The sequence below is a fragment of the Polyodon spathula genome, chromosome 36 (assembly GCF_017654505.1).
Source record: "Polyodon spathula isolate WHYD16114869_AA chromosome 36, ASM1765450v1, whole genome shotgun sequence".
NCBI classification, from domain to species: Eukaryota; Metazoa; Chordata; class Actinopteri; order Acipenseriformes; family Polyodontidae; genus Polyodon; species Polyodon spathula.
Genome location: NC_054569.1, coordinates 4,028,944 through 4,038,656, shown reverse-complemented (window position 1 = coordinate 4,038,656; position 9,713 = coordinate 4,028,944). Strand labels below are relative to the sequence as shown.

Below are 9,713 nucleotides of genomic sequence, written 5' to 3'. Positions count from 1 at the left end.
CCTGGACGATGTATAGCTTAAGTGGCCACCTCCTCGTTTTGAATGATTGTGGAGATGATGGGAGTTATTACCTCTGTGAATCGGATGCCATCATGGGCAGCCAGCATGGGCACTGATTTCAGAAGCCTTAATGCGGTTTAAAGTTTATACATACATTAATTACAATTCGTTGTAGAGCTATTTTCTAGCAGCTTGCAGAACAGTAATAACCATCTTTTTTAAAATCAATTTCAGATTGCCCTTCTGTATAATATTTACTCTGAAAAACAGTATGATCTGTGGCCAGTATCCATATGAAATATCCATCCTGATTCATGTACGCTGAAAGCAATTCAAAATCAGCAAGGGGCTTTTGTCTGTCTGTCAGGACTTCAGTGTTAGAAAGTATCTCAACAGACCACAGGTTCAGTCTCTCAGTCGATTTCAATATTCAGCCATCTGTCTTCATTTGGAAAGACTAACTCAGCCAGATGTCAGTGCTGACAAATGAAGTAAGAGTCCTTAACATTGTAAAAAAAAAAAAAAAATGGAGAGGTTGTGCACTTCTCAAACACTGGGTACAACTAGAGATGTCTTTCCATTATAAAACTATAAGGGTCTTTAAATGATTTAGTGGTCGATAATGTCTGCCAACTGCAAAAGCGTACAAGGGGCTGGTTTATTTTTGTGTTGGTTTTGTTTTTGTATGTGTTTGTAGTGTGACTACAGAAACACCAGGACACCCAATGCAATCATTAGCTGTCAGACCAGCTGTCTCAGTGTTCCTCTCGCACACGGTCATCCATTTCAAAACGCTACATTCATTTCATGTAAATAACCTTTGAAATAAACGTGTCATTGCATGACCTTGTCTGAAATGTTTTGTTTAAAATCATCAAAAATTGAATAAGTTAAATTAATTAATACATGTTTATAACAAACAGGACCATCCGCTGTACACATGAGGTGTAGTTGCACATTACCCCTTACTGTTAATCAATATTTACTTAAAAATATAAAAATAATCGTTTGAGACCTGAATGGTGATTCGGAAGTTCACGTCAGGTAAGATATTTGGCATGATTATGATAGCTGAAACCTCTTCTATAGAGGGAGAGGATCTGAACTAACGATTTGGAGCTTGCTGAGCTCGTTTCTACTATCGGTAACACTTTACATTAAGTGTGTAATTACAATGTTATTATGCATAGCTACAATGCACTGATCATGTACATCTTGTTGCAATATATATTTAAGTCCACAATTTTATCAGAAATGGGTAAGGGTTAGGGTTAGGGACCCATGGATAGGGTTAGGGTTAAAAAGCAGCCCAGGTCCGATACACCAATCTAAAAGTGAATACAGCTATCCAGGGTGTAAGGGGAGTGGCAAGGGGCACACTGCCTACTGTAGAGGAGACTCAGTCTGGAAGTTATTACTCTATGTGGTAACTATATGAGCTCTGGCTAGCCTTTACCGGACGCTGCGCTACTGAATACAAAATAGAATTGTGTTGCTTCACACTGTCTTAGCAAGAGCGTTACTTACTATACTTATTGAGAAAGGCTGCTTTACTTGCACTGCTCCAGGAACGAGAGTCTGAAGAGTCTTCCGTCCTGGTGGAATAAATAAAGCTATTTTAAAACACACAGATGTTTTTTTTATTTTATTTACACCATCGCCTCTATGTACCCATTAGAATGCTGTCTAATGTACCAAGTCAGTTTAGTATGTTGGGCACATATAACTTTCTTACAGAAAGAGAGAGAAAGAAACACACTGAGTCCCACTGAAAAAATATTTATTGAAATTATCGTCTCTCCACCTTTGTCAAATCCCATCTTGCCGGACAGATTCTATTTTTTTTTTTTACTTTGGCACTCAAGTGCTACAGCTGGTTTGCATGTAAACTGAATCCCCACAGAGTTTTATGGTGATAGTTTTCTTTGTTATTTGAGTTGTCTGTGACCTGTTGAAAATCAGCAAGCCAGCATCCCATGTGCCTAATCTCACAGACTGCCCCTGAATAAACAGGCATGTCAGCAGACTGTGCTAGAGATCAGAGACTGCACACATTGCTGGGGGCTCACGGGGAACAGTTTTAAAAGGCATGCCTCTCTGGGCTATGTGAGAAGAACCTGCAGCATATTCCCACGCGCAGCTACATGAAGAAGCAGGCATGTATCCCTCTCAATTAAAGCATCTCCCTGTACCACATATCTGTTTGATGACCTATTACCAGTGTTCATGGCATTTGCATTTCCTTTAAGGAGCAACTTGGGGAAATCCATCTGCAACCATAATGTGTTATTATATTATATAAGGTGCATTTGCTCAGACAAGCCTGTTTCAGAGAGTGTGCACCTTTTTAATTGTCATCAAGCGAGATACAATGAATTCTAAGATCCCAGCTGCAATGTACAGGATTTAATTAAAATCCGTTTTAATTACCGTTGGTGTTGCTTGTGCTAAAAACGGCAGCAGCATAAAGGGAAACTGATGATTCACCTAGTTCTGGAGAAGCTCTAGAAGTTCTGGAAGCCATAGCACATTTTTGTTGGCTGTTTTTTTAAAGGTTAGTTAATACTGTATACTAACCGACGCTAATGAAAACATTTTAACTGGGCTGCACACGTTCTTTCAAAGGATCCTTCAAAACACAGCAATGTATTTACCTGCTTAGCACTTCATAAATATTCCTGTGTTTTTAAATGAGTGGATAATCCAGTTGCGCTCATCAAAGAGGCTTTTAAGTGTTATCAAAGTGATGGAGAAATGTAGTTAAGACTGGTTTCCATAGGCAAGGGGTCCTTTTTAAATGCACTGTCAGTGGTTTGCATGTTTTTGTTTTACATCCTCCTGTATTAACTCTTCTTTAATTACACATTCTATGCACATTGGCCTAACAGTGTAGTACTTTGCACAATGTAACATAATGTGTAAAATAAAACTCTTCTTGTTTCTTTCACCTCTCCTTTATCGTGACCCACACAAACACACATTTGATTGATCTATTTTAAAGAGCACCAGTATTCTTAGTGACAGTGTCTGTATGCCATCTTCAGCTTTAATGACGTTATGCATATTTAAATACAAACTGGTAACTGTTTCCAGTTATTAAAAGTAGGCTCCATTGCAACATGGTATCGTTACACAAACTTGTCACTTCCAGGTTCAGAACACATTTCAATAATCTAATGATGTTACAAACATATGTTTTTTTTTTTTTTTTTTTTTTTTTTTTGGTAAAATAGCCTAAATACGGTCTGATTAATGATTGCATGTGCACTAAATAAGAATACCATAAAAATCAAATCTCTTGTTACCTTTATTATAAGTTATGCAGAGATTGAGTCTGCTGTAATTTGCATCAAATTCCTTTTTAGTGAGTGCATTCAAATTCCTTATCTTCCCTTTCAAAAGTCCTGCTGTAATTTCCACTGATTGGTTTGCTCATAAGCCCGTGAAGCAGCAGGTTTGATACACTGAAGAAGTTTCCTCTCTGTAGAAAGAACACAGTAAGTGCACACTGCGTGATACATGCACCATTAAGCTGTGCTTTAGTATATGACCTGTACAGTATGTTTGCCCCCAAGTTTGTATAGCATACTTAACTGTATGTAGGTAGAAAGATCCCTGTAGCCGGCACATTTGTAAAGGGAATTATTTCAGCTGCTTATTTATTCCACCAATTCCCAATGCATTATACCTAAAATGAATCACATTACGGGACATGGAAATTGAATTGTGGCAAATCAATATATGCACCTGTACAATCTACTTAACGTGTACATCTTTTTGCATGATACATGCAAGTACACAAATGTATCAGAAAAGGGTTAGGGTTAGGGTTATAGTGTGCAAAAACAATGCACACATTAAGTGTAATAATAACATTGTAATTATGTGTAAGTGCACGTGCATTTACCAAGTGGCCTCTGTGCCAATACAGAGTAATTAGAGACAGAATGTAAAGTGTTACCAGTATATATTTTTTTTATCTATAATGCATCTCAAACAGATCAGCCTATGATCAGATTTCTGAGGCGCTGTGGTCTGACCCAAGCAGGGCTTGTTCAGTCCGTTCGGTGTGGGTCAGCATCCAAGCTGTGGATGAGATGAAGCAGAGTACACATGTTTTCAGACAAGCCAACAAACAGTGCGATACAAGCACATGACCTGGAGGTGAATGGATGCATGTTTCAATACCTTGGCAGCAGCAAGAGAGAACACTTTGCAGTATTCTTGCCTTGTGACCAATGGCTACTCCAGCAGGGTCTCTCCCTGGTGCATCTAGAAACATGCATTGTGCTTCAATTTCATTAGAAAGGAGGTCTTATTGGTTTACTATGCTGATCTGATTCTTCTATACAAGCAACCAGTATACAAGCAACCAACTGTGAGGATCTAAAGACACCTAGATTCAAATTAGAAAACCCAGCTAACAGCAATGCTCAGAGGAGATCTGGATCCTGGTCATCTTGGTTCTTCTATCTCTAGTCTCCCAAACCCAATTTGGCCCTGCCAATTCAGTGATGCCACCAGGGTCAAACAATGGCACGAGAATATTAATCTGAAGATCTACTGGAGCGAACATGATGGATGACACACAATGCTACTCCCACCTCTGGGCACTGCACTGCACAATCCTTCACATCCCAAAAACCGCAAGCACAGAAGAAACTGAGAAAGCATTTACATCAAATTGATAAATGCTGATAGCCAACCAAAAGGGTAACTGGAAATTAAGAAACCAGAGCAGATTTCACAATGTCAGGACATATTTGCGCTCTGCCTCTAAGGGAGTTCAACTTTAAGATCACATCATCGCAGGCAATGTGCATGGAGTCTGGTATATGATTTTGTGCAAAGTATAGCAGTTTCATCTGTAAATCCACACAACATCATGTTTCCAGTTGCTTCTGATTAATATAACATTGGCTACCAGGAATATAAGATCAAGAGGCTAACTATTCTTTAAAGGAAAAGCATGTGTGGAGGTTATTAAATTTGCCCCAAATTTTAACCACATGAGTTCATTTCATCACCATTGATACTTAACAGGCTTCATTAATATTTAGTGATTCAATATTTAATGCATATTCAGTGTATTCGTATTAAAGATTGATAGAGGATGAGAACGTATTACAAGTTACAAACACTGAGGTGAATGTTATAAAAGTTTCAGTAGCTCCCTCATTATAATTATGCTTCCTTGTATCACATACCCAGTGAAACAGAGGTATGTGATACAACTGAAATGCCTTTGGAGTCATAGATCAGAGATAGTACTGCCACGAAGGTTTAAACTATTTACATGTCAAGAATACATTGCAAATATTCATAACACTGTAGTTATGTGTAAGTACACATGCATGTACTATGTAAGTATGATATAAACGCACAGAGAGATTAGGAGCATGTTACTGAAATGATTCCTTTCAGTACAATTACAGTACAAGCCGTTGTGTTTGTAGAACTGAATGTGTGGTTGAGGGCGCCATCAATATTCAAACAGCCTGTTCATATTTTCTTTTTTCGTATTTTACACGTTCAGATATTATTTTAGGTTTTTTGTTTCTTTATTATTACTAGATGTATTGTGATGATGCTTAATTTTTGCACTGTAGAAAGCTATTATTTAGATAATTGATATATAAAATCAGTAATTACCAGACTATCAAAAAGTAATTTCAAAGATGACAACTGAAATCTACATTTTGATTTACAAAACAAATGGCATGAACGCATTTTAGCTCTGGGTCGCCATCTCTAGGATTGCAGTATTTTACGCACTTAAATACAACCAAACAGCACACCATTAATAGCAATTAAAAATATAAGATCAAATAAATGTCGGTTTTGTGTTTTTATAAATAGAGAATCAACGCCATTGTCATAAATACAAACCCCCAAGACAGACTCCTCGGTGTATAAGAGCACCCGAATGTGTAGCAGCCGCTCAGAAGTGAAAGGAACGTTTGGCATAGCATAGCTGATATTGATCTGGTAACCCCGCCTCTTTTCTTCCACCTGCAGTTTGAGCTGGAGCCGCAGTCGCTGTCCCTCACTCGGTGCTGAAACTGTTCAGAACGGGGGTGCGTGCATTAGGGCAGCGAGGTAATCTAGTGTTGCTGAGACTTCAAACTTGGAAAAATCGTTAGACTCAGATGCTTCAGTTCACAGGTCTGATTTCACTTTTTCTCCGCTAACTAAAGTTTTAAAAACTGAAACTACCAACAGTGTCGGAGAGAAAGACTGACCCTTCTACATACCGTGGATATTAAAGGAGAAACTTTATAGTAAAAAGAGCAAAGTCAAATAATATATATATATATATATATATATATATATATATATATATATATATATATATATATATATATATATATATATATATATATATATATATATATATAGTGTAGTGAGAAAACTGCATATCCTTATTGTGATAACATTACAAAATAAAATGCTTCCATTGCACTTGGACTAGCAACGTGTTTAACCCATTGCCTGTAGGTAGTTCCGCTGTTTGCTGAAATTACGGGAGAAAAAAAACAAAACACAAACAAAAACATTGAGTTTAGTCTTCATAAGACCATTAAGAAACCGTGTCTTTACGCTGGCATTCTAAAACACCTTTAAATAAAGATGTGAAGCGCTTAAGAGGCGACATGAAGAAATGTTATTTTGGATAGCTGTGGATTAACAGGAAGAAAGAAAACTTGAACCCGTACGGGCACAATTTTTGATTGTGGAAATCTTATGGCCTGAAGGTAAGACACTACAACTTTTGAAAATAATATGAAACGATAGTCTTTTGCAAAGCTTTTCTGTGCATTATTGAATATGATCAATCGCGTGCTATACTCCCGTCTACATTTGTTCTTGAAACTGAATGTGTGTGTGTGTGTGTGTGTGTGTGTGTGTTTCAGATTCACTGCGCACCACAAATGCGTGCTATAAATAACAGCAAAGCGCGACTTCACTTTGTGTTAAAGGATGTCTTTGGGCATTATTGGTGCTAGAGATAACACACACTGTGTTTCCTTAAGAGGCGTTATAAGTTATTTGTTTTTACAGTTTATCGCATGTTAATATTTTCTGATCAAATACTTTTTTTTATTTAATGGACCTCCTTTGCTTCTTTATGTGTGTGTATCTGCTCAGGTTATTTGTGGATGATTCATGCCATATGTTTTCTTTTTAATACACATTAAGAAACGCTTGGCGTGGTGTATTCTGTCTTATCAAGAGGATGCATTCAATAGTACGAAGTGCCGAAACAACACGGTTAAATATCGTCTTGCACGCAGTCACACAGCACATGTTGTATCATGCATCTCCTTTGTGTGGTCAGTGAAAGTAATCAAATAGACCAGATGGAATAATTCATTGCGATAAATTAAAGTTTACTTTACATATCAGTATTTGTATATTTTGGGTAAATTAAGCAGCATGCTGTGCCTTTCTCTTTGATTGCGTTATATTTATGAGCTAAAGGCACCAGACTGAATGTAATATGCATGCTTTTTAGAGATGACCTGCCAATACCACATAATTAGTGTTACTATTACTCGCATCGCCATATAGAAAACAAAGTGTTATAAGGGAGAGACATTAAAACAAAACAAAAAAAACAAAAAAAACAACGTGTTCTCTTTAGGTAGATGACCACGCCCCCATGTGTTAAATATATAGTTCGAATCGGTGTCAGGTCGGTCTCAAAGTAAGGTCGCGATTGGCTTTAGGTTTTCCAATTGCTTTCCAGTTGGGAGGAAAGCGTTTTATTATGAACCAGCACTGAGGCTGACTAGTTTATTTTTCAGCACGTTGTCTTTGCTGTTGTGAATGCGCCCACTAATTCATTTTCATCCCCTCGCCTTGAATTGAATTGTGCTGTCGGATTTAACTACTTTGGACTAGATGAGAAACCCCGGTGCGTGCATGATTTATTCTTGCGATTAACCAACTACCGCTTAATAGCTGCTTACCAACCAGGTAGAAAAAATAACAGGTCATCTTTGACTGCCTGTTCCAATCCCAAACGTCTGTCCTTCCGAGGAGCTGGTTCACAGTCATAGAATTCAAATCACATCACCACTTTATACACTGCGCATTCTACATACACAGCGCGTTTCTATGGCATTTAGAGCTAGACTTCATATCACCGTGATCTTAGAAGCTTCACGTTATGCCCCCAGAGATGAGATAATGGTTTATATTTACAGATAGCTTGTGCACCTAAGCATTCTATCGCGTAATTAAACTTTAAAATGCCTTTAAGGGGAATATGGTTGCATTAATCTGATGTATACGGTATGACTAGTGACAAGTTTGTTGTGGTAATGTATGCTGTGCAGTTTTGTTATCTATCTATTTATTTATCTAATCTTATCAGCAAAAGCCATTTTAAATCCAATGGTTTGGTATGTGTTTAATCTAGATCATTGTTTTTCAAATACAGTAATTGAAAATTGTTTTTCAAATACAGTAAGTGTTTTATGAATCCAGTTATTTTTATGTGCATTTGGTTTACATAAAGTTTGTTTGAAATGCACGCTTTCAGTATTGGAACACGCAACTGTCCCCTTCCTTTCCTTGAAACTGTATTTAAAACCATATGGGATCGTGTGCCTTTAATCAAAGTCAAATAAGGGTACATAGAGCCCAAGTACAGCTGGGCAATTAAGCATATTCCCTTTCACATACAGGCAACAAAACAAGGACAGTATGACCAGTTTAAAAATGTAGTAATGAAAAAAAAATACTGCATTAATCTTTCCATTCTTTCTTTACATCAACTCTGACCTTGCAATACCCCCTTTTTCCAAATCAGGACATATATCACAGTCTAGAATGATTTAAAGCCATGACATATAGGGAACAATGCTTTGCAGCGAGGTTTAAGGTTTTGTGCTTTCACCTGTAAAGCAGTCTTTCAAACAGCAATAAAACCAACAGAAGCACATTCTCTTAACTTGCCATGTACACCCATTTCACATTACTTCAGAGTGAACAACTATAGCTACACTAAACGCACGGATCTCTGCATTATTTATGTACTTCATGTATATGATATGTAGCCCACACTCAGGTAAATCATTCTCAGATACAGATGCTGTACTCTATTGCAGAAATGACCTTTGGAAAACAGCAGCATGAATGAATCATCCTTTTATAGCGAAGCAATATGAAGCACGACTAGACTGAAGTGGGTTACTGCTCCCGATCTTTATTATCTGGAAGGTGTAGGGTTAAATCCGATGAAATGAGTTGTCTCAATTTAGTCTTCCGTAATAGAAGACCTTCATCATATAAATGTGACACATTCTATCTCAGTCTGGCTAGGTGTCTCTTCTCACAATAAGCCAAGGACTGGGTAGTCGGGTGATCTTTTAGGTTGGAACTGATAAAAACTACTATATATATATATATATATATATATATATATATATATATATATATATATATATATATAATAATCATGAATCAGGGAGCTGTATTGTGGGCACTATCACAGTGTATGGCCTCTGAAATTCTACACAGAACGTTGAGGTTCTGCTGCTTAAGTAACTGTGCTTGGTGTAAGGGGTCCTCTACTGCACCTTTGTGCAGGGGCTCATGGTATCCAAAGACCTTGGCATGTAATTGAAAGGAGATGTTCTCTTAGTCAAGCCTGGTTGGTGTATTTCAACTCCCCATCATGTCTTCCTGTTCCAGAGGAGCAACAC

The 9,713-nt window shown here is 37.5% G+C and overlaps 1 protein-coding gene across 1 annotated transcript in view; it reads left to right on the top strand.

The window, feature by feature from the left end:
* Positions 1-6,414: 6,414 nt before the first annotated feature.
* Positions 6,415-9,713, top strand: part of drd2a (dopamine receptor D2a) — a 37,675-nt gene continuing 34,376 nt past the window's right edge. Inside the window, exon 1 of the mRNA XM_041234842.1 lies at positions 6,415-6,755. The gene's annotated coding sequence lies outside the window, so the exon portion shown is untranslated. The remainder of the gene's footprint in view (positions 6,756-9,713) is intronic.